Source organism: Ursus maritimus, unplaced genomic scaffold (genome assembly GCF_017311325.1).
Source record: "Ursus maritimus isolate PB19 unplaced genomic scaffold, ASM1731132v1 scaffold_19, whole genome shotgun sequence".
In the NCBI taxonomy this organism is placed as follows: Eukaryota; Metazoa; Chordata; class Mammalia; order Carnivora; family Ursidae; genus Ursus; species Ursus maritimus.
The window spans coordinates 4994388-5019197 of record NW_024424341.1 but is presented as its reverse complement, the minus strand read 5'-3'; positions in this window follow the sequence as shown (position 1 = coordinate 5019197).

The window sequence follows — 24810 nt, the reverse complement described above, 5'->3', positions numbered from 1 at the left end:
GACGCTGGGGAGAGGGTGCCTATCGAAGGCTCTGTCTTATCCTCTAGGTTGAACTCCATAGGATGAGGAAGTAACGCCCTAGATCAGTTTCAGGAGCTGAGAGCTTAGGTGGACTGTGCTACACTTCCAGTGGAGCCTGGGGAAGCAGCAATTCTCCTGGAATCTCCAGCACAAGCCTACGTAGCAGCGTTAGAGCTGCAGAGCCATGGGCATAGTCTAACTGCGAGGCCTAAGGGCACAGTGCAGTGTCCACAGTGCAGGAGAGAGCTCCTTGCAGTTCCGTGTGTCCTCACTTGCACGCATCCCAAGAGGATGTGAGAGGTTGGACTCAGAGGTTCTGAGGCCAGAGGCCAACGGGATCACAGAGATCATCTCAGTGGATGTCAACATTCACAGATGACTTTGCTCAAAAACCAGAGTCTGGGCGTTACATTGGCTTCCTAAGACTTAACTACAACCCCACTGGGGAGGAGAGGAGGAGACTCATGAAATGATTGAGTTTACTCTTACGTGGACTAAAATTAAGCGTCGGCCAATGTGGGAATGGGAAGTCAAGACAGAAACTAGGTGCAATTACAGAAAAATAAAACTACACTTCTCTTACGCACACCTAGGTCCTGCCCATACAATGGACGCCCTCCTAGTTGGATTGGGTGAATCTGTTCATCCCCCTGCAAGGCCTCAGGCCACATTTGGAAAAGCATAAAAATAAGGAAGGTTTCATAAGAGATGGGATGTTCCCTTGGTCCCCCATCCTTTCTGCTGTTATTTAGCCTTTTTTGGGAATATAGGTCAGGAAAAAAGATACTAACTCTTTGAGAAATTATCAACTGGATGATAGAAAAACTCATAGAATAAAACATGCCAAACCATTCCCTTCTCTGGCCCATTTCATCAAGGAAATCCCTTTAACTGCTCTGCTGGCACCCGGTTTTAGACCCACGTCTTTGGAGCCTGGTTTCTGTGCCATTTAAGTCAGCTGGAAATGGAGCATAAGCTTTTTGGCTTTGCACCTGCATCTCTCCCTACAAGCATCTTAGGACTGACACCATCTTCCTATCAAATGATCTCTCACTCCCAATGCATTTCACTTGAGTCGTAAGGGATCAGTGTTCAGACTGTCAAGAGTAAAAGAACGTTAGAAATGGAAGATCATTTAGAGTTTAGAGATGAACTAGTTCAGCTGAGGTGAAGTTCACCTAGCATATTAAAGACTGAAATTGAGTTAGAAACCAGGCCTTCTGACTGCAAGGCCAAGGTCTTTCCCTTCTGCCACTCTGCACACCCGCCACCAACACCTGTCAGGAAGTGCAGCTGGTACCTTCCACACATGGGCACTCTACACACGTTGTATGTCCCAGGCCACGTGCTAGGCACTGGAGATGAAATGACGAGGAAAATAGACCTGGTCTCTGCCCTCAGGTACAAACACCTACCCACACTGGACTCGATCCAGAGTCCCGAAACTGTTTATTTGGAGTAGTGGTGTACTGGAGAAACCATTTTTCTTAGCAAAGTAAGACAGACTGAGTGATCAATGGCCTGAATCCCACTCACGCAAGCATGTGAAATACTGTTTGGACTTCCCATCTCTTGGTTAAAATCAACAGAAAGTTTTTTCTACCTGAATGAAACATTTCTTAACGAGGGGTTAGAGTGATGACAAAAGCCATCATAGATCTAATCCTTGACATGAGTAGCAACCCAAGGAACACTTTCTTCTACTCTAACCTGCTAAATAGTAGATTTTTCAGACTGCTAGAAAATTGTAGGGATCTGGTGGGAGGAAGACTTTTTCTAGACTTAAACCATGAGTCCAGCTAACATAAAAACCCTCGATAACCAGTGAGGACTGTGTCCTGAAGACTCCTTCCCCATGTTTTTCACTCTCTACCCACACGTTTCCATAGGTCTGTAAATTCCTCGCATCTGCCAACATAGGCAGTAAGGACCTTTCAAAGGGAAAGGGGCTTAGATGCACCAGAGGAAGAGAAGGCAATTCAGGCTTTTGAGCTTCAAAGTAGTCTTTGGAAACCAAGAGTCTTTATTTGTAGGAAACAGAACTTTTGAGTTTCTAAAGTCTGAAGAACTTATAAGTACTTATAAGTAATAATATAATAATAAGCCTCTACTCCCATGAGGCTTAGATTAAGAAAAATCCATCAAGAGCTAGGCTTTCAGACAAAATAATGTTCTTGGACAGGGTATCGGTGAGAGGAGGGGCACGGTAAGAGGAGCAGTTGCTGAGGTCTCGGAGGGAAGGACCGAGGACCACATGGACACAAACGTTAGTGCTAACGGACTCTCCACATCCATGCCCCCCACGAAGGGTACCCCTCAACCTTGTCACAGAGTCCTGGAGGGACAGGCAGGGCCTGAAGACCCTCCAGGCACCATCCAATTCAGCCCATACAGTGCAGTGCAGGCTTCTTTCTTTCTCTTTCTTTCTTTCTTTCTTTCTTTCTTTCTTTCTTTCTTTCTTTCTTTCTTTCTCTTTCTTGGCACTGTTATTTAAGGAGGACAGCCCATGGATGGGCAGACCTCCTGCTATTGTGGATTATCTAGCAGAAATGACACCATCCTTGCCCCAGGACTTCCTTCATCCCTGTCCAATCTGTACCGTATGAGCAACTCTACTGGGTTTGGGAAATGCAGGTGGGCTACAGCAGAGACTGGAGAGGCTGAGGGTCAACGAGAAGCATCATGCAGCAGATTTTTCTCAGCTTCTCCCGCTCAGCCAATTCAGTTCTATGTCCATGGCCTGACCACCCACACTGAGCGTATCTGTTTGCATCTTTCACTTCTCTTTGGAAACATGGAAGACCACGTGGTGGGGAAAGTAGGCTTGTCAAAGATTGTGACGTGGGGTTCATGTGTACAATGAGTATCCCAGTTAGTCCAAATTCTGGTATGGAATGTGAACATGAGGAGACCGACTAGGATTGACAGAGGCAGGACAAGTTTCATTGACAATAAAAACAGATATGGCCCGGTTACTGGGAGAACATTTCAGGTAGGGGCTGAGGACTTGAAATGATCACAGACCATAAATGTTCAGAAAAGGGTTCATTGGAAAATCTCACACACATCGGTTATTACTCACTTCCTCCCCTGAGGAAGGGTGACCTCAGCTATGGGGAACCATAAAGACTCAGCCTTGGCCAGAATAGCCAGGTCTTAAAGAGTATTTAAAAGGACATGTATTTATAGAGAAAAGAACTAGGAAAATGAAATGTAATACCGAGTGCTCTGTCACTTAGGCAGCGACTAGAATGACGTCCTTTAATAGGGGAGTCAGAACATTTATCACCATCCCCGCATGTATCCTTGAAGAGGTTTTCCTTGCAGTTCAGTTAAGGTACCACCTTCTTATTCACTTTATAACCACTCCCCACGTCCATTCTCTTTCCTTAGTGCCCCACCTCGTCTCTTGGCACTTCCGCTGTGCCCCCCAGCTCGGCAAGCTCCTTGACGCCTTTGGCGTGCTAACCACTCACCTGTTGCCTACACGGAGACTTGGATCTGCTCTCCCCTCTCCTTAGAAGTCTTCTCTAGCTCCCACCCTGTCCATGCTCGTCCAGATTAATTCCCATCTATCTTTCAGGTCTTTGCTTGAACGTCTCTTCCTCGGAGAAAACCTACTTGACCTTCCAGTCCACTTACTGCTAATGAATCCTCTACTTTTCCTGTATGGCACTTATCAAAAATTTCATAAGCATGCCTTCATTTGTGTGCCCCTCTGTTTAATATACATCCCTCGGGGGCGCCCGGGGGCTCGGGCAGTTAAGCATCCGACTCTTGATTTAGGCTCAGGACATGATCTCAGGGTTATGAAATGGGGCCCTGCATGAGGCTCCGTGCTCAGTGTGGATTTTCTCTCCCTCTCCCTCTCTCTCTCCCTCTCCCCCTCTCCCTCTCCCCCTCCCCCTGCTTGCACACACTCACTCTCTCCCTAAAAAAATACGTGTGTGTGTGTATCGTAAGTTCCAAGAAGGCAGGCAGAACTTGATTGTGGCTGTCTGATTTCCAAGACCCCTACTCCCACCACTTTACCATCCCCATCTTCCTGAAGGAATGGAAGCAAAGCAGTGTAAATGCACGAGGTGCAAAGCCAGCTGACTCGGGAGACCCATGATGACTTTTGTCCGGTGTTTATCCCTCCTAACCCAGAGGGGAAGCACACTGCCACAGGGAGCTCAGAGAGCAGGCAGGGTACTAGGCTTGGGCTTTAGTGAGTCCCTGGGATGTTGCTCAGCCTTCCCCACTTATGCCCCTCCCACACAGCTCTTGCCTGGAATATAGTTAGAGACAGCTCCCTTATGAGGCAAGAATTCTTATCCCCATTTACCAGAGAAGCAGACCAAAGTGAGACGGGAAGATCTGCGCCAGGGAGTGTGTGATCGTGAAACCTGTGCTCTTTCCAACAGCACTGTCCTGTACAGACGAACGCATCGATGCAAGCTGCTTCCAGCATTGCTGGGGAAAGGCAGCGCTGTCGGGTGGGTAGATACAGGGACAGACAGACAGACCATTTTTCCTTTTCTGCCACCCAAGATGTAGACATTTCCTCCTGGGGCACTTCCCAAATCCTCTTGCTCCCACAGTTCTATCAACTGGTTTACCTCTTCGCTGGTGTCTGCACTTCCATTAATTCCTATTCACCTGCCCCTCAGCTCTGATCTAGGCCTGTGTGAGGCTAACAAATTAAAGTCAGAAGGTTCTTAGAAAGAGATATTGACCAGCAATCCAGCCTTTTCTCTCAGCAGGATCAATCTTCAGGTTATTGGTCAAGAGGACATGTATTTAAAAACATGTCCAGCTAATCAGCCTTTCAGATGTGCTCATGAAGTCTCATGAGCTGTTTGTGAATTCTAATTACATATCCTGCTTACTGCCTAAGAAAAGCATGCCTGACAGGGGTGCACATGGGGATCCCAGCTTGCCTGAAGAATTTGTTGCATGAGAGAGAGAGAGAGAGAGAGAGAATTGTGTGTGTGTGTATAGAAAGAGGGAGAGAGAGTGAGAGCACAAGCCCCCAAGAGCATAAGAGAACGAACTCACTAAAGCTGGAACAGATGCCCCCAATATATAAATTATAATAATTGGATATACAAACTATCTGTTATATAACCTGCTTATCTAAGAGCTTTGAGATTATCTAGACTGACATACAAATAAGAAACTCAGGGCACCGAGAGAATACATGACTTGCCCGGTTTCCATGTAGCCGCTCCATTGCAGTCAGAGACTGAACTTCAGGGCCTTGGAGGCCTAGGTAGGCTCTGTCCAAGACAGGCTGCCATTTGTCAGGAAAGAAGTTGAGAGAAGAAGCCAGTCAACTTCCTGTCTGACCTAGAACACCTTAGTTCTCATCTCTTCTAAATACACACAATAGCTTCCCAATCACTTATGCAAAGAGAACAAGGGTAAATATGTAATATACCCCGAGCTGATGAGTGACAGGACCAGAGGACACAAAGAATTGGTGCTTAACAGTGTCTATTACTAAAAGCGATATCCTCCTTTTATTGAGTGCTGGCTGTATCCAGGTGTAGTTCTTATCTCTTTACACATATTAGCTCATTTACAAGTGAAGTCTCAGAGGCTTAGAAAGGTCAAGTGGCCTGTCTGAGCTCACACAGTTGGCCAAGTTTGGAGCCAGAATTCTAGAGTTAGTCCTTTGTTACGAAACAATTCTTTATTGCCTAGATAGACAAGGTGCAAATTAATTTGAATCAAGCTGAACGATTTGATTCCTGTTCTTTACGAAGATTTATTTGAGTGCCAAGCTTGTGCCTGACCTATGCCAGGAGCCGAGGAGATGCAGATAATGGGGCAAAGGGAGCATATGGCAGACTCGCAAAGTGAATAAAAGCTCCTGCTTATGTCAGACAAATGCAAGACCGTGTTCCGCCTCGTTGAGAAAAGTTCCTTAAACTCCTTGACCATAAGTTTTCTCATCTTTAAAATAGGGATAAAATAGTACCTAACTTCTTTTTGTTTATCGCAAATTTAAAACAGTACCTACTTCTCAGGGTTGTGAGAAATCGTGGGTTGGTCCATTCAAATTTTCTGGAGCGTGCCAGGCACCTGGGGACCAGTAAAGCTCGTTAATGAGACCTTCAGTCCTCATGAATACTGGTAGTGATGATGACTAATGAAGAGCTGTGGTTGCTAATGCTAATGGGAACGGTGAGGACGGGAATGATAAAAAGCAGTGGTGGTGATGTTACTGCTACTATTGCTGCGGCTGGCGTGACGGTAGCAATGAAAGAGGAGGACATGGTTCTGATGGGTTAGGGGCTGGCCACCAAGGTCAGTGGCTCCTAACTGCGAGAGGTTGCTCCCAGGGGATATTTGCCAACACCTACAGACAGTTTTGATTGGCACAACTGTGAAGAGAGGGTGCTAAAGACATGTAGAGGGTGGGGGCCAAGGGTGCTGTTAAACACCCTACCATGCCCAGCGCGGTCCCCACAGTAAAGAATTATCAGACCCAAGAAGACCTATAAATGGCCATCAGGTATGGGAAAAGGTGCTCGGCATCAATCATCAGCAGGGAAGTGAAGGTCAAGACCACAAGGTAAGATATCGCCTCCCAACTGTTGGGGTGGCTATTTTCACAAAAACAAAAAATAAGTAAGTGTTGGCAAGAACGTGGAGAAATTGCAATCCTTTTACACGAATGGGGGGAATATAGAAGGGCACAGCCCCTGTGGAAAACAGTATGGAGGTTCCTGGAAAAGCTAAAAAGAAAACTACCATATAATTCAACAATCCCGCTTCTGGGTAAATAGCCCAAAGAATCGAAATCACAATCCTGAAGAGATATTTTCACACACACAGCCCCCACCCCCGTCCTCTACAATATTATTCACAAATCAATATGTGGAAACAGCTCAAATGCCCAACCACGGAGAACGGATAAAGAAAATAGGATATATGCATGCAATGGAATATTTCTCAGCCTTAAAAATGACACGTGAATCCTACCGTTTATGACCGCATGTCCTAGAGGACATTATGCTAAATGAAATAAACCAATCACAGACAGAAAAATACTTCACGATTCCACCGGCATGAGGCACCGAAGTAGTCAAACTCACAGAGGCAGAGAAAGAATAACGGTTGCCAGGAGCTGAGGGGAAGGGGGGGCTGTTGCTCAGTGCATTGACAGTTTCCGTTTTTCAAGATGAGTACGTTCTAGAGATTTGTGGCCCCACATGGTGCCCACAGCTACTGTAGTATTGTGCACTTTAAAATCTGTTTAGGGGCGCCTGGGTGGCTTAGTCAGCTGAGTGACTCTTGATTTCGGCTCAGGTCATGCTCTCAGGCTCGTGAGATTGAGCCCATGTGGGGCTCTGTGCTCAGTGCAGAGTCGCTTGAGATTCTCTCTCTCCCTCTCCCTCTGCCCTCCCCCTGCTTGTGCGCTCTCTCTCTAAAATAAATAAATAAAATCTTTAAAAAAATTAAAATAAAATATATTTAGAGGATAGATCTCATGTTAAGTGCACCTACCACACCAAAAAGCTACAAAAGAAATAAGGAAAACTTCCGAGGTGATGGACATGTCTAGTATCTTGACTGTGGTGATGCTATCATGGACACATCCGTATGTCCCAAATCACCACGATGTACACATTAATACCACCACACATCTATTAGAATGGCCGAAATCTGGAACACCGGCCACACCAAATGTTGAAAGGAGATGGAGCCATGGAGACTATTATTCATTGCTGGATATACGAAATGGTACAGCTACTTTGGAAGAAATTTGGCAGTGTCTTACAAAACTAAACATACCCTCATCATACCATCCGACAATGGCACTTCTTGGCATTTATCAAGGGAGTTGAAAACCTACATTCACACAAACATCTGCACACAGATGTCTAGAGCCTCTTTATTCATAATTGCCCAAACCTGGAAGCAACCAAGATGTTCTTCAGTAGGGAAGTGGCTCAACTGTGGCCCATCCAGACAATGGAATATTATTCAGTGACAAAAAGAAATGAGTTATCAAGCCCTAAAAAATTTAAGGAAGCTTAAATCTGTACTACTTAAGGAAAGATGCCAATCTGAAAAGGACACGTGTACTATTCCAACTGTATGACATTCTGGAAAAGGCAAACTATGGAGCCTGTAAGTGGATCAATGGTTGTTAGGGTTTGGAGTGGGGGGAGGGAGGAATAGGTAAAACACAGAGGATTTTTAGGGCCGTGAACATGCTATGATACCGTCGTTATGTACACGTTATTATATATTTGTCTAAACCTGTAAAATGTGATAGCAAGTGTCCCCCGAGATAAACAATGGGCTCTGGGTGGTGATGGTGAGCCGGCATGGTTCACCCACTGTAACAGATGTAACCCTCTGGTGGGGGACGTTGATGTGGGGAGGGCGACGGGTGTGGAGGGCAGGGAGTACAGAGGAAATCCCTGTACCTTCCCCCGAATTTTGCTGTGAACCTAAAACTGCTCTGAAAAAAAAAAAAAAAAGTCCTTCTAGAAAAAGTTATACATTACCTATGTACACGATGTGATTTTTTGTTAAACAAACAACAGAAGACGTCTCCGACCTAAAACCTCGTAATCAGGTGGAGAGACCCTGGTCTAGGGAGATGGGAAATCTAAACACTAGAAGTGAGAGACTGACACTTCCATTAACTGACTACATGACACGACCCTTTGAACCACTGTGTTAAACTGCATAGGACCCGCACCAAAGCAGGTGAGGGGAGCCCCTGCAGACTGAGAAGCCTAGGGGGCTGCAAGCCTCTCTCTGGGGCCAGGCCTTGCCCTCCTGCCTTCCCCACTAGCCAGCGCGATGGAGCGGTGCCTCTGGCCCCTCCACGTGCCCAACTGGGGACCGTAGGCTGGTTGTGGAATGAGCAAGAAGCCCTGTGGCAAGAGCAGTCTCTCTCCCTGAGGCTCTGAGGCTGTGATGGGAAGCACTAGGCAGGAGGGGGAGGTGAGCGAGCGAGGAGGAGAGCCACCAATAAATGAAAGAATAATGGAACATTGATCAGCTCTTTATCACGGCGGGGGAGCTGCTTTGCGGAGCCCCGCACTGTCAGGCAGACCCTTGATTAAACCTGAGCAGCTGCCTGGATGGATGGCCCTGTTTAGCTCCTGTCAGCAACTCTGCCAGAAGGGAAGAGGCACCATGGAAATGATGAAGTGGGCCCAGTGCTCTCGGCTGGACGTGCAATGGGCTGACTCCCTCCTCCCTCCACCACGGCGGGATCCAAATTCCAGACTCAAGACCAGAAAGTTTCTTTTTCCTCGGAGATATGGCCAGTTGTGGGTGAGACCATGGGGAAGGCAAGATTGACTGGGAAACAAGAGTTGTTTTTGTACCCCGAAGCCCCGGCAATTGCAGGAACACTGATCCGGTTCTTCGTGCAGGGCCGGGGGACACCTAAGTCCTTACCAAGTTCCAGATGCTTCTAGCAAGGAGAAGCGGCTCAGTTCAGCAAGAAAACCTTTTCTGTCTTTTTGTCACTTGGAATTCTTTTGATGGCCTCTGAGTTTTCTGTTGCAAAAGCAAAAATACTTTTCTTAAGACATGAGGAGTTGTGGATTCTCTTGTGCCCAAGATCACTGGGCGACATTACACGAGTCACGTTGCGCTAACTCTGAGTCCTCAGCAGACAAAGGCACATGGTAAAGTCTGTCTTCATGGAAGGGTTCGTGATGAGCAAAACGAAGATGAATGTTAAGAGCATTATGAAGACTAAGCCACCACAGAAAATTAGCTGCTGACCCCAGCAGAGGGAGAGCACTTTGCAGACAAGGTCTGATCCTTAATCACCACTGGGGTCATAGTCCCGCACACTGTGGCACGTACAGCATAGTAAAGAAAAAGGAAAACCTGGGGCGCCTGGGTGGCACAGCGGTTAAGCGTCTGCCTTCGGCTCAGGGCGTGATCCCGGCGTTATGGGATCGAGCCCCACATCAGGCTCCTCCGCTATGAGCCTGCTTCTTCCTCTCCCACTCCCCCTGCTTGTGTTCCCTCTCTCGCTGGCTGTCTCTGTCTCTGTCTCTGTCGAATAAATAAATAAAATCTTTAAAAAAAAAAAGAAAAGAAAAAGGAAAACCTATGCAAATGTGTAAGTTACCCTCCCCAGCTGCCTTCCTAAGAAGGTTAACTGTTTCCTGGAAGGGGATAGGTAGGGAGACGCCGTGGTGGGGGGCCTGGGACAGAGATGGATTGCTCTAGAAGAGAAAAATGAAAAAGAACATAGTGGAGAATATTGGGATAGGGGTGCGTCCAGGGGAAGTTTGGTGGTGGGTGAGTGGATAGTAGGAAGGGGGACGTGATGGTGGCTGCACTATGGGGTGGGTTATGAAGTTGTCTGATAAGGTGAAAGGTTATGGACCCTCTTCCGGGTCTCCCTGTGAAATTTCCTGTAAACACAAGGCTTGCTACTACTTTGTGAAAAGGGCTTGCTTTTGGGGCTTTCAAAGTTGGTCTGAAGTTAGATCCGAGGATACCCATGGGAGACCTGCCATATTCTGGGATGTACTGCAAAAGAACACTCCTTTCTTCCCGTGGCTGGTATGAGATCTTATCCACCTTAACTTGAGTCTATAGTCTGACATGACCAGATACTGGGTCATACTTTACAACTGACCCGAATCTTGAAGAAGTTATTTACTCTCATTCCCTTTGACCTGTATCAACATACCAACCACTTTGGAGAAGAAAGGGAAGACTAGAGGAGAGGCTAGAAAGAGAATCCCAAGTACAGCCCTAAATCTACATCAGGTTTTCCTTTTAGCCAAAACCTATTTGGTATTCAGCAGAAATTTTGAGTCTAGTATTTGACATAATTTAATAGTGTGCATTAATGACTATAATTTTCCCCTGTAGTCAAGATAGTAAGAAAATGAGGAGTGTTTCATCTACATCACACAAAATAGTAACCAGGGCAGACTTGCAAACAACAGCAAAGAATGCAGGTCCATGAGGGCCAACAGTTTGTCATTAACTTCAGATTTCGGCACACAGCACTCCACAATTTAGAAAGTTCTTTTATATTTGTTACATCCCTTTATCCTCACAACATTGCCATGTGGTTGATAATACAGTCCCCATTGTGCAGAGCCTGAAACTGAAGCTGGAGAGGTGAGGAGTTAGGAAATGGTTCATGTTCAGGATAAAATGCATATATATATATATATTTTTTAAAGTTCAGTTTTTAAAATATAATATTTGGGGTTGGAGTGGATGGAGTGGAGGGTGGAGGGGCAGGCAGCGAGCCCAGCAGATTCATTCACAAGACCTCCCATTTCCCTTCCTGTACATTCTCATCTCAGGGGAGACTTTTAGATAGTTGTAGCCCATCTCCCCTTATTTGCTTTGGATGGGAAAAGGGCTGGCTATCAACCAAAGTTCTAGCTTCTCCTTTCATTGCATTGCGTTGTTTCTGGAAAGTGACTTTCCAGCGAGGGGCCACATTTCCCCGTCTTCTTTGCATGTAGGCCAAGCCAGTTATGAAATCTCATGAACGGAATGGAAACAGAAATAATGAATATCACCAAGGACCAGGTATGTGAGAAGTGTGTGTGCCTTCTCCACCTTTCCTCTTCGTTCCCTCTGAGGGGATGCAGAGGATTCTGAGGCCCTGGAGGACTGTGGAGACACCATGGAAAGAGCCTGGGGAGAGGAAAGCTATCGTAGACCGCTGTGCAGATGAGACATAAAATTCTATTTTGTTAAGTTCCTGCATGTGGAAGTTTATTTGTCAAAGCAGTAGTTGTTACCCTAAAACAGGTGGTCTCCCATCTTGTTATGGAATGTGGGAAGAATTTGTACCAGTTGCATTGGGGTTCCCATCAAAACCGAAACAGAAAGAATACCATTTTTAACAATGTGCCTAAATTTTAACATCCTTTCATCTATGAGTAGGCCCTGCATTAAGAAAATATGAATTTAAATAATAATAATTTCACTTAGGGTGAGAATGTATTATTATCTATCACAAGATATTTCATTGTATGTAATAACTTACCCAGGTGAAGGAAAATCATTGTAAAAACAGAAACATTTATACTGGTATTCTAAACTACACAACAGTATGTGTGTGTTAAAATGTGTGTGTTTGGGGGTGTTCAATTTTCCAAGGTACAGAACTCTGAGGCCTGGATTATTCATTCTCATAAGGTGAACCACCAGAGTTACTTTGTCTTCTGGAAAAAATGATGGAAGTCTTCTTTAAGTTTCATATGTTTGATTTTCATAAATTATAGAGTGACAGAATTAAACCTTAACAATCTGAATTTGGACTCTGACACATCGGTTGACAAGCATCAGGAGCTCACATGGGTGTAGTAGTGCCCACCTCCCAAGAGTTTAATTTGATAAACCACAGTGTTGTGCACCTCTTTATGTGTTTGTTATTTTACGCTTTAAAAATAAAAAAAGTGCTGATACTAGTAACAAAAATATTGATCCCATGAGTGTAATATAATTAAGGCCAAGCTAGAATTGAGCAAGTGTGATCCCTTCTCAAATGGTGTGAATCTCCATCTCAAATGGACTTTCAAATATGGTTGAATTACAAAGAAAAAGAACAAGATTAAATGCAATGTTTTAAATGTATCGTGCCCAAAAGAAACAATGTATTTAGAGATATTATAGTATTTTTCAGTCTTTGGCATGAAACACACAACCACCAACCACCACCACAACCAAGCCTGTAATACTCTGGTTTATTTTCAAATGTCTTTTATGCATGTTTTCAAGAACATATTATTTACAAAACGTAGATGTTTCCTATGTGTTTCACTCTTTACCGTGGCCTCCCAGAGGCTAAGTGCCAAATTTGTAGCCCGGTGCTCGTGACCACGTAGGCATGGAGGGCCTGAATGTAATCTTTTCTCCACGGCACGTTCTGTAAACTTGCATTATATCCCCCACTCTATTAAACATTTTTTGTCCCAGATTTTTTTAAAAAAAAATCCACTGCTCTTGTTCAGTATGAATTTGTAATCTGCGTCAAATTCTAGCATTCAGTGGCGAGGTAGAGAATAGGACACACAGAGGCCAGATACAATGCTGAGCACATGTCAGGCGCTGTGTCAGGGATTGTGATTCCTGGAAGATGTTCCTTCCCCATCTGTCCTAGGAGAGGAGGACAAGTAGATAACCAGTGTACGGTGAGACTATGTCTAGCACATGAGCGTCCAGGTGCCCTGGAGACCTGGGAGGAGGATGTGAACTTGCAAATAGCCAGTGTTCACAGATAGCAAAACTCACAGCATCCCTAAAAAGTAAAATTTGTAAGTTGAGTTGGGAGTGTCTAGTTCAGCTGATACAGTATGTATTTATTTCCTCTTCCTCGAAGACAACAGAAAAGAGGTATAAGAGGAAATAAATCCTAGAAGAATTGGGGTAGAATGGAGAGATATCAGAGGAGGGAGAGCTGTGGGGAATTTCCGAAATGGCTAATGTGGATAGTGTGCTGATGCTGGGGGTGCACGGCTCAGAGCCGACACGGGAGAAGGCTCTGGAGAAGGCAGGAGCTCTTTTGGAGGAGGGGGGGAAATGCCACTCCATGATTGGCAGGTACAGAGATTTTAAAAAGAATGAGCCAAAACAGAGATATTTACCTAAAGAAATGCCTGGTTAATGTCTAAGCAAGTTGTTCTCCCTGAGACGCACACGTATAGCAAGGGAGTTCCCACGAAGATACGGAGTTACCTGCTTGGAAGTGGTGGCTGCCCTTTCTGAGTAGAATCCTCTTGTGCCCCTTCTAGGGGCTTGTAGAATGAAGTCAGCACAGCCTCAAGTCTGCCCATCCCCATCCCTCCAGGTAAATCCGGCCAGTGGATAAGATATACCCACCTACCCAGACAGAGCTCAAAGTCCAGAAACAATACAGAAAACCCATAGTACTCTATTTATAAATAGTTTTTGGTGAAGAGAAGGGCCATATGCACCCCAATGTTCATAGCAGCATTGTCCACAATAACCAAACGGTGGAAGGAGCCAAGTTGCCCTTTAACAGAGGACTGGATTAAGAAGATGTGGTCCATATATACAATGGAATATTACTCAGCCATCAGAAAGAATGATTACCCAACATTTGCATCAACATGGAGGGCACTGGAGGAGATTACGCTAAGTGAAATAAGTCAAGGAGAGAAAGACAATTATATGGTTTCACTCATTTGTGGAACATAAGAAATAGCAGGGAGATCGGTAGGAGAAGGATGGGAAGAATGAAGGGGGGTAAACAAAAGGGGGAATGAACCACGAGAGACTATGGACTCCGGGAAACAAACTGAGGGTTTTGGGGGGGGGTAGCCCAGTGAAGGGTATTAAGGAGGGCACATATTGCATGGAGCACTGGGTGTTATACGCAAACAATGAATCATGGAACACTACATCAAAAACTAATAATGTCCTGTATGGTAACTAACATATCATAATAAAAAAAAATAAAAGTGAAGAAATAAGACAGGAAAAAATGTTTTTGACAATTAAGAATCACCAGCTCCTCAAGGGTAAACAGCAACACAGAAGAAACCAAACGAATGGAGGTTCTGGCTAACACTGAGCACTTTTCTAAAGATTTTGCAGATATTAACTTATGTAATTTTCACACCCGCTTTTTGGATTTTTGTTTTTAGATTTTATTTAAATTCTAGTTAGTTAACAATAGTGTATTATTAGTTTCAGGGTAGTATTTAGTGATTTGTCAGTTGCATATACCACCCGGTGGTCATTTCATCACGTGCCCTCCGTAATGCCCGTCATCCCATTACCCCATCCCCCCACCCGCCTCCCCCCAGCAATGCTCAGAGTGTTCCCTATAGTTAAGAGCTTCTTATGGTTCCTTCCCTCTCTGTTTTTATTTTATATTTCCTTCCCTTCCTCTATGTTCATCTGCTTTGTTTCGTAAATGCCACATATGAGTGAAATCATAGTATTTGTCTTTCTCTGACTGTCTTATTTTGCTTAGCACAATACGCTTCAGTTCCATTCACAGTGATGCAAATGGTAAGATTTCATTCCTTTTTAGGGCTGAGTAGTATTCCATTATAGACACACATCATACATATACATACATATATACCACATCTTTATCCATTCATCAGTTGATAGACATTTGGGCCCTTTCCACATTTTGGCTATTGTGGACATTGCTGCTATAAATATTGGGTTCATGCACCCTTTCAAATCACTATTTTTGTGTCCTTTGGGTAAGTACCTAATAGTGCTATTGCTAGGTTTAGGGTAGTTCTGTTTTTAACTTTTTGTAAATGACATATCATTAACTTTTTGTGGAACCTCCATACTGTTCTCCAGAGTGGCTACTCCAGTTTACATTCCCACCAACAGTGTAAGGGGGTTCCCCTTTTTCCACATCCTCACCAACCTCTGTTGTTTCCTGAGTGATTAATTTTAGCCATTCAGACCAGTGTGGGATGGTATGTCATCGTGCTTTTGATCTGTATTTCCCTGATGCCGAGAGATGTTCAGCATTTTTTCCTGTGTCTATTGGCCATTTGTATGTCTCCTTGGAGAAATGTCTGTTCATGTCCTCTGCACATTTCTTGGCTGGATTTTTTGTTTTTTTGGGTTTTGAGTTTGAAAAGTTGTTTCTAGATTTTGGATATAGCCCTTTATCTGATATGTCATTTGCAAATATCTTCTCCCATTCTGCTGGTTGCCTTTCAGGCTGGTTGGTTGTTTCCTTTGCTGTGCAGAAGCTTCTTACCTTGATGAAGTCCCAGTAGTTCATTGTTGTTTTTGTTTCCGTGGCCTCTGGAGATGAGTCTAGTAAAAAGTTGCTGCCAATAAGGTCAAAGAAGTTCCTGCCTGTGTCCTTTAGGATTTTGATGGATTGCTATCTCACATTTAGGTCTTGCACCCATTTTGAATTTATTTTTGTATATGGTGTAAGAAAGTGGCCCAGTTTTATTTTTCTGTATGTGGCTGTCCAGTTTTTCCAACACCATTTGTTGAGGAGACTGTCTTTTTTCCATTGGATGTTCTCTGCTGCTTTGTCGAAGATGAGCTGACCATAGAGTTGAGGCTCCCCTTTTGGGTTCTCTCTGCTGTTCCATTGATCTGTGCGTCTGTTTTTGTGCCAGTACCATACTGTCTTGATGATGATAGCTTGTAATACACCTTGAAGTCCACAATTATGATGCCTCCAGCTTTGGTTTTCTTTTTCAACATTCCTTTGGCTATTCAGAGACATTTTAACAATATTTGTTCTTCCAATCCAAGGGCATGGAATGTTTTTCCATTTCTTTGTGTCTTTCTCAATTTCTTTCATAAGTGTTCTATAGTTTTCAGAATACAGATCTTTTGCCTCTTTTTTAGTTTTATTCCTGAGTATCTTACGGTTTTTGATGCAATTGTAAATGGAATCCATTCCTTGATTTCTCTTTCTGCTGCTTCATTATTGGTGTATAGAAATTCCACAGACTTCTGTGAATTGATTTTATATCCTGCAATTTTGCTGAATTCCTGTATCAGCTCTAGCAGTTTTGTGGTGGAATCTTTCGGGTTTTCTGCATAGAGTATCATGTCATTTGGGAAGAGTGAAACTTCGACTTCTTCCTTGCCAATCTGGATGCCTTTATTTCTTTTTGTTGTCTGATTGCTGAGGCTAGGACTTCTACTACTATGTTGAACAACAGTGATGAGGCTGGGCATCCCTGTCGTGTTCCTGCTCTTAGGGGAAAAGCTCAGTTTTTCCCTCATTGAGGATGATAATAGCTGTGTGTGTTTCATATATGGCCTTTATGATGTTGAGGTATGTTCCTTCTATCCCTACTTTTTTGAGGGTTTTTATCAAAAAAGGAGAGGCTGTATTTTGTCAGATGCTTTTTCTGCATCTATTGAGAGGATGGTTCTTATCCTTTCTTGTACTAATGTGATGTATCACGTCTATTGATTTGCAAATGTCGAACCACCCTTACAGCCCAGGAATTCATCGCACTTAGCGGTGCTGGATAATCCTTTTAAAGTACTGTTGGATCCAATTAGCTAGTATATTGTTGAGAATTTTTGCATCCATGTTCATCAGGGATATCGCCTGGTCTGTAGTTCTCCTTTTCAGTGAGGTCTTTGTCTGGTTTTGGGATCAAGGTAATGTTGGCCTCATAGAATGAGTTTGGAAGTTTTCCTTCCATTTCTATTTTTTTGGAACAGCTTCAGAAGAATAGGTATTAATTTTTCTTTAAATGTTTGGTAGACTTCCCCTGGGAAGCCATCCAGCCCTGGATTCTTGTTTGTCGGGAGATTTTTGATTACCAACCCAACTTCTTTACTAGTTATGGGTCTGTTCAGGTTTTCTATTTCTTTCTGTTTCAATTTTGGTTGTATTTTCTAGCAAATTATCCATTTCTTCCAGATTGTCTAATTTGTTGGAATACAATTGCTCATAGTGTCCTCTTATTGTTGTTTGTGGTTGGCAGTGCTGGTTGTGATCTGTCTTCTTTCATTCATGATTTTGTGTCCTTTCTCTTTTCTTTTTGGTAAGTCTGGTTAGGGTTTTAGCAATCTTGTTAATTCTTTCAAAGAACTAGCTCCTAGTTTTGTTGATCTGTTCTACTGTTTTTCTTTTTTAATTTCTTTATCATTGATTTCTGCTCTAATCTATATTATTTCTTCTGCTGCTGCTGGATTTAGGCTTTATCTGCTGTTCTTTTTCCAGCTCCATTAGGTGTAAGGTTAGGTTGTGTATTTGAGAATTTTCTTGCTTCTGGAGGAAGACCTGTATTGCAATACACTTCCTTTTAGCCTTTGCTGCAACCCACAGGTTCTGAACGGCTGTGTTTTCATTTTCTTTGGTTTCCATGTATTTTTTAAATTCTTCTTTAATTCCCTGGTTGACCCATTTATTCCTCAGTAGGATGTTCTTCAACTCCATGTATTTGTGATCCTTCCACATTTTTTCTTGTGGTTGACTTCAAGTTTCATAGCATTGTGGTCTGAAAATATGCATGGATGATCTCAATCTTTTTGTACCAGTTGAGGCCTGATTTGTGGCCCAGTGTGTGAACTATTCTGGAGAATTATCCACGTGCACTCAAAAAGAATGTGTATTCTGCTGCTTTAGGACGAAATGCTTTGTATGTATCTGTTAAGTCCATCTGGTCCAGTGAGTCATGCAAAGCCCTGTTTCCTTGTTGATCTTTTGCTTATATGATCTGTCCATTGCTGTGATGGGGTGTTAAAGTCTTCCTACTATTATTGTATTAGTATCAATGAGTTTCTTTAGGTTTGTTATTAATTGGTTTGCATATTTGGCTACTCCCAAGTTAGGGGTATAAATATTTACAATTGTTAGATCTTGTTGGATAGACCCCATTATTATGATATACAGTCCTTCATCTCTTATTTACAGTCTTTGTTTTAAAATCTAGTTCATCTGATATAAGTACGGCTACTTCAGCTTTCTTTCGATGTTCATTAGCTTGGTAAATTGTCTCCCCCCCCCACTCCACTTTCAATCTGGAGGTGTCTTTGGGTCTAAAATGAGTCTCTTGTAAGCAGGATATTGATGAGTCTTGTTTTTTTAATCTATTCTGAAACCTTGTGTCTTTTGATTGGAGCATTTAGTCCATTTACATTCAGTGTAATTATTGAAAGATATGAATTAGGTGCTGTTGTATTACCTGTAAAGTTGCTGTTCCTGTAGATTGTCTCTGTTGGGCTCTCTTTCCTGCCCCTTTAATATCTCTTGCAGGGCTGGTTCTGCATTCACGAGCTCCTTTAGGTTTGTTTGTCTTGGAAACTAAACTCTCCTTCTATTCTGAATGATAGTTTTGCCGGATACAGTATTCTTGGCTGCATATTTTTCCCACTTACCGCGTTGTGTATATCATGCCACTCCTTTCTGGCCTGCCAGGTCTCTGTGGACAGGACTGCTGCTAACTTTATGTGTCTACCCTTACAAGTTAAGGACCATTTTTTCCCTAGCTGCTTTCAGAATTCTCTCTTTATCTTAGTATTTTGCAAATTTCACTATGGTATGTCTTGGTGTTGACCTGATTTTGAGGTGAGTTCTCTGTGCCTCTTGGACTTGAATGCCTATTTCCTTCGCCAGATTATGGAAGTTCTCAGCTATAATTTGTTCAAATAAACCTTCTGCCCCTCTTCTTCTGGGAGTTCCATGATATGCATATTATTTTGCTTTATGGAATCGCTGAGTTCCCTATGTCTACTTTCATGAACTAATAGTTTTCTTTCCCTCTTCTTTCCAGCTTCATTATTTTCCATAATTTTATCTTCTATATCACCTGTCTTCTCTGCCTTTTCATTGTGATTATATCCAAACTGTTTTGCATTTCAGTTATAACATTTTTTTAAAAATTTCAGCCTAATTTTTAGGTCTTTTATCTCTGCAGCAAGGGTTTCTCTGCTATCTTCTATGTTTTTTCCAAGTCCAGCTAGTAGTCTTATGACTGTTGATCTAAATTCTTTTTCAGATATATTGTTTGTATCTGTTTTCAGCAAGTGTCTGGCTATGATGTCTTCCTGACCTTTCTTTTGGGGAGAATTCTTCCATCTTGTCATTTTGGCTGTTTCTATCTCCTGCGTGTTATGAAAGCTTGTTATGTTTCCTGCACCTCAGGGTAATGCTATATTAGAAATAGGTCATACACTGTCCAGGGCCTGGCACTTCAGTTTCTGGTTTATGCTGTGTGCACTTTGCTCTTGCATTTTGGCTGCTTTTTCCCACTGGTCAGTCCTCTGCAGAGTTCCTTCTTGCTTGCAGTAGGGAGTGCTTTGATTTGTTTGTTGAAAAAGTTTGGGAAAAAAAGGAATGAAAGAAAAAGAACGAGGGAGAGAAAAGGGAAAGTAACAAGAAAACAAACAAAAAACCCAGACAATTGAAAAACAAAAGCAAAAACAAACCTATAAGACTGATTCCAAACAAAGAGAAAGGAAAGAAATAAAGAAGAAAAAAAGAAGAAAAGAGGCCTGATCAAAGAAAGAGAGAGAGAGAAGGTAATGAAAAAGCTAACTAACAAACAAACAAAAAATTATAAGCCTGATTCCAAAGGAAAAAGAAAGGAAAAAGAAAAAAAATACAGCCTGGTCCTAATTGAATTGAAGGGGCCACTCTGAAGCACTGTATGATCAGCAGATTTGGTGGCATGCTGCTTGTTTTGCTCTTCTGGGGGAGAGACCCACTCCACTGGCTGAGTCAATCCTGCCCCAGTAAAAAATGCACTTGCCAAGCACAAGGGAGCAGGGTTCATGTAAATGGCTCCCACCTCCACTGGGGGCCACTGTGTTGCTCTCCGATGACCAGCCATGTTGGTTGCAGGGGTAAAATGGTGACACCCCACTCTCTAGACCCCAGACTGGGGGGGGGGGGTCTCATGTTCAGGAAGCCCTCACAGAAAAGTGAGGGCTGTCAGTGTGCCTGACACCCAGCTCTCCTGTGTTTTATTTCTTGTGTGGCTGAAATTCAAAACTCCAAATGTTAAAATAGTTGGCCCACTCAGATCCGCTCCCTCCTCCAGGTTCGAGGCTCCCTGGGGTCTGCATAGTGTCCCAGAAAAACAGTCCCGTGTCTGTGTGGTGTCGGATTCTGTGCTGTCCAGCCTCTGTATGCACCATTGTTCGTTGCTGCTGAAAGACTGTTTGCTGGCACCTGTAGTCTTTTGTCCTTGGAGAGGCCATGTGCCCTCGTCCAAATGTACTCCAGGAAGGGGAACGATCTGTCCCAGTGCGACCCCAGAGATCCCTACACCACTTTTTGTGCATTCCCGGGCCAGAGCCCTCCTTTTCTCCAGGAGCACAGGCGACAGCTCCTCTCCAGTGAAAGCTGAGCATTTTCCAATTCTCTGAGCTTGAGCTTCACTCACAGCTTGCAAAATCCTGAACCATTCCGGCCCCCCAGCTCCCCAGTTTGTGGTCCAAGGAGTTTTCTTCTGCGAACTGACACCGCTCTCTCTCAACCCCTCTGTCCCACTCTTCCTCTCTCCCTTTTATCTCCCACAGATGGGGTTCCCTCCCCTACACAGCACGGCAAGGTTTCTCCCCGCCAATCACTTACGTGCTCTTTGCACCTACCACGCTGTCTCCCTCCAACTGTGGAAACCCTTCTTTCAATCCTCAAAGCAATTTCCTGAGGGTTCCAAGTGATCTGACCTCAATACAGCTGTGTTTGAAGGACGGGGAAAGCCCAGGGTTTCTCTACGTCTCTGCCACCTTAACTCCTCGACGTGGTTTTTTACAAGTGAGGAAACCAAGGTACAAAGGCCAAGGGCCTTGCCCCAGGTCAAAAACACTAGTAAATGCCATAACTCACACCCAGACTCTTAACCACTATAGTTTCCCATCTCGTGATCGATGAAACATTGTGCCCTTGGAGGGACAGAGCAAATGGAAGGGAAGTAAATTTAGATCTAATGTGTTCTTGGGGCACCCGGGCAGCTGAGTCAGTTAAGCATGTGACTCTTGATTTCGGCTCAGGTCATGATCTCAGACTTGTGAGATCAACCCCCACGTGGGGCACTGCACTGGGTGTGGAGCCTGCTTAAGATTCTCTCTCCCTCTGCCCCTCCCTACCCCAACCCCCCCTCCCCCGGCTCATGTGCACAGGTGCTCTCTCTCCAAAAAAGAAAAAAAAAAATAATGTGTTCTCGCTACACAAATAAATAAACAAACAAACAAATAATAACTATATGAGTTGATGCATGTGCAAATTAACTTGATTTGGCGATCATCTCACTCCATGTACATTTGTAAACCATCACACTGTACACCTTAAATATACACAGAATTGATTTGTCTATTGTATCTTAATACAGCTGAAAAAAATAAAATGACTTCAAATAATTTCCTCAGAGATATTCAAGAAGATGTTACAACCATGTAAAAAAAAAGAGAGAGAGAGAGACCAAGTTGCTACATAAAAGAAATTATATGAAAACAAAAACAAATCATTGAGAGCTAAAAATATGATGGCCAAAATAAAAATGTAATTAAAAGTCTAAAAAGTCAACAAATGTCCCAAAATATAAAGCAGAAAGCAAAGAAGTAGAAAAGAGAAAGAAAGCTCAAGAAGCCTAAAAATATAATCAATCCATCTGGAGGGCAACAACCATCAATAAATGTTCTAGAAAGAGAGAATAGAAGTGGCTAGAGAAGATATACAAGAGAAGAAAGGAGACCATTTCATAAAACTGAAGGATATCTGGAGTTTTCAGATTTAAAGTGTCCACTGATTTCTTGGTAACATGAATACAAAACGACCTCCACAAAAACTTCCCCATGAAATTTTAAAACACCAAGTGTCAGGAGAAGTTATCAAAACTTCCAGAAATGAACCAAAAAATTCAGATTGGCACCTAAATCTTTCATTGGCACTACGAGGCATAAGAAGACAGAGGCGTGATGCCCTGTGCCCCCCAGAGGCCAACTTCTATGGGCTACTTTGCCCTCTGGCTTTTAGTTGGGTTTTAACAATGAGAGGCACCAGCAGGAGACTGAAGAGGAGAAGGAGAATGGAGTCAAGATACTTATCCCCACAGCACGCTCCCTGCCAGATAACTTCGTATTGGCTCTGTCTCTCTATCAAGACCACAGCTCCTGTCAGGAAGCCTCCTCCATTCATCTCCTCTCTTAGGGCCTGAAGGGGACATGGCTCCCTGCTCTTGCCTGCCCTGAGGTACTCCACTATCCCTTTAAATTTTGCCCACATCTTGCAATAATCTTTTTATCCAATTTTCCCCAACTGCATCGTTTGGGTGCTCAGTATTGCATAGAGGATTTCAAAAGATAACAACTGCCACAACATCTTAGCATCTTCTTGGTCCACCAGTTAGAGATACCATTCAAAGGTTTTCCTTCAACTTCCAGACCTCTTCTGTACCAGTGATGTCACTGCCAGGCAAGTCTCTATTAGTTAAACATACATGGCAGTGTTATTAGCCCAAGACTTGGATTAGTACCTTGGGGCATGTCTGATTAATTTTGTTTCCTTTGGATAATCAACCTCATTGTGATAAGGACTCAAATTTATTACAATACGTCTTATCTCCATGAAAATTAAAAAAAAAAATCCAATCACAGAATTAAAACTTCAGAAATATACCCCAAGTATGGGAAAAGATAAAGCTGGTGGTCCTGCGTCGTCCATAACTGGACTAGGAGGGAAGAGAAATCATGTTTACATCCTTGGTTTCAAGAGAGAATACGAAGGAAGAGGCCGGCAGGAAGATAGTTGCAGTTAAATTGCGCACCATACATTACACTATATATGTGTTCATTTCCATTTTTTAAAGTAAGTGGTAACATACTATGCATGTTACTGGTTTCGTTTTAAATCTCTTAAATACAGACTGGAGATCAGTCCATATACCGTATAAAGATATCTCTCATTTTGCCTTTTTTATATACACGTGGCTTCTCAGCATAAGCACAGAGTCAATAAAGGAAATTTCTCTTTGTAGATACATTCTAGCTAATGAACGAAGGAGGCGTGATGGATTAGAATACCCATCTGTAACCTCCTATAAGGAGAAGATGCTCCATGACCATCCATGGCCGCTGACATCCCAGGAAGGGAGACAATAAGGTATTATGGGCCTCCTGGCAACACCATCTCAGAAACAGTGTTGCCAAAAGACATCAGACCTGCACCTGACCAAGCATCTGGGTTTAATTACCGATATACAGAAAATGCAGGGAACAAGTGAACATGTTAAATGACACCATAGGGGTATAATCACAAAATCCGGATTGTTGGAAGCTCTCCAGGACAACATATCCAGTTTCTCCAATGAAAAACAGCATCACCAATAACATCAACAACCAACGGGAAAAAATTGCAAGAAATGAAAAACAGGGAGAGGGAGAAGGTAAATTAAAGGGGATGTAGACGATCCCAGCCAATCACAATGCGGTTTTGGATCCATATTCAAGCTGTTTAAATATTGATTGATTGGTTGATTGATCTATTTATTGAAAAAGAACAGAGGCCTTTCTTTGGGGTCTCAGAATTGCAATTCAGGCAGCACAGATTCCAGGAGCAACCAAACAAATGCGTCACCTGGGTGAGGAAAGCAAGCGGTTTTTATGAGAAAAGGGTTGGGAGGCAGTTACATGACTTGAGGAAAAGAGAACGACATTGTCAGCCGGTGACACCAGGCTCAACAGCTTTTGGCTACACTTTGAAGGACTGATTGCTGTTGCTAAGGAGCGAAGCTACGCCTGATACGCAGTAATTCCTCTGTCTTAGGACAGTGCACGCTGACAGTGCGAGGGGCCAGACGCCCGTCCCCCCGATGACTCTAGGAACAACTGTTTCTAAAACATCTGCTGTTTCCGGCCTAGTTCAAAGGTCTTTTTCAAGAGTTCATTAGCTACTTGTTTTAAAAAGAAAAATGGAGCTTCTTGTCTAGCAATTTTATACAGTTCTACAGTGGGGGGAAAGGAAAACGACCAGACCAGAAAAGTACCTCCACGACCGAAGAGAATTAAGAGAGTGCCACGTGACAGTACTGAGGGCCAACGTGAGACAAGGCAGGCAGGGGACGCCTGCCTCGCTGGAAGTGACGCTGAGGCTAAGCCCTGAACGGGAAACACTCTGCTCCTGGGAGTGGCGTGCTCTTGGAGTGACTTTGTACCCAGCTCCAGGTTCTGAGTCCCCCAGAGGGGCAGCCTTCGGAAAGCCGCCCGGCCCTGCCCTCTTAGCCTCCCGGTCCCCACCCCTCCTCTTTAAACATTTAAATCATTTGTAGGACAATTGAGGAAATAGAAATGCTGACTTGATGTTTGATGTTATTAAGGAATTATTGTTGATATTTTTCGGGGTGAAAG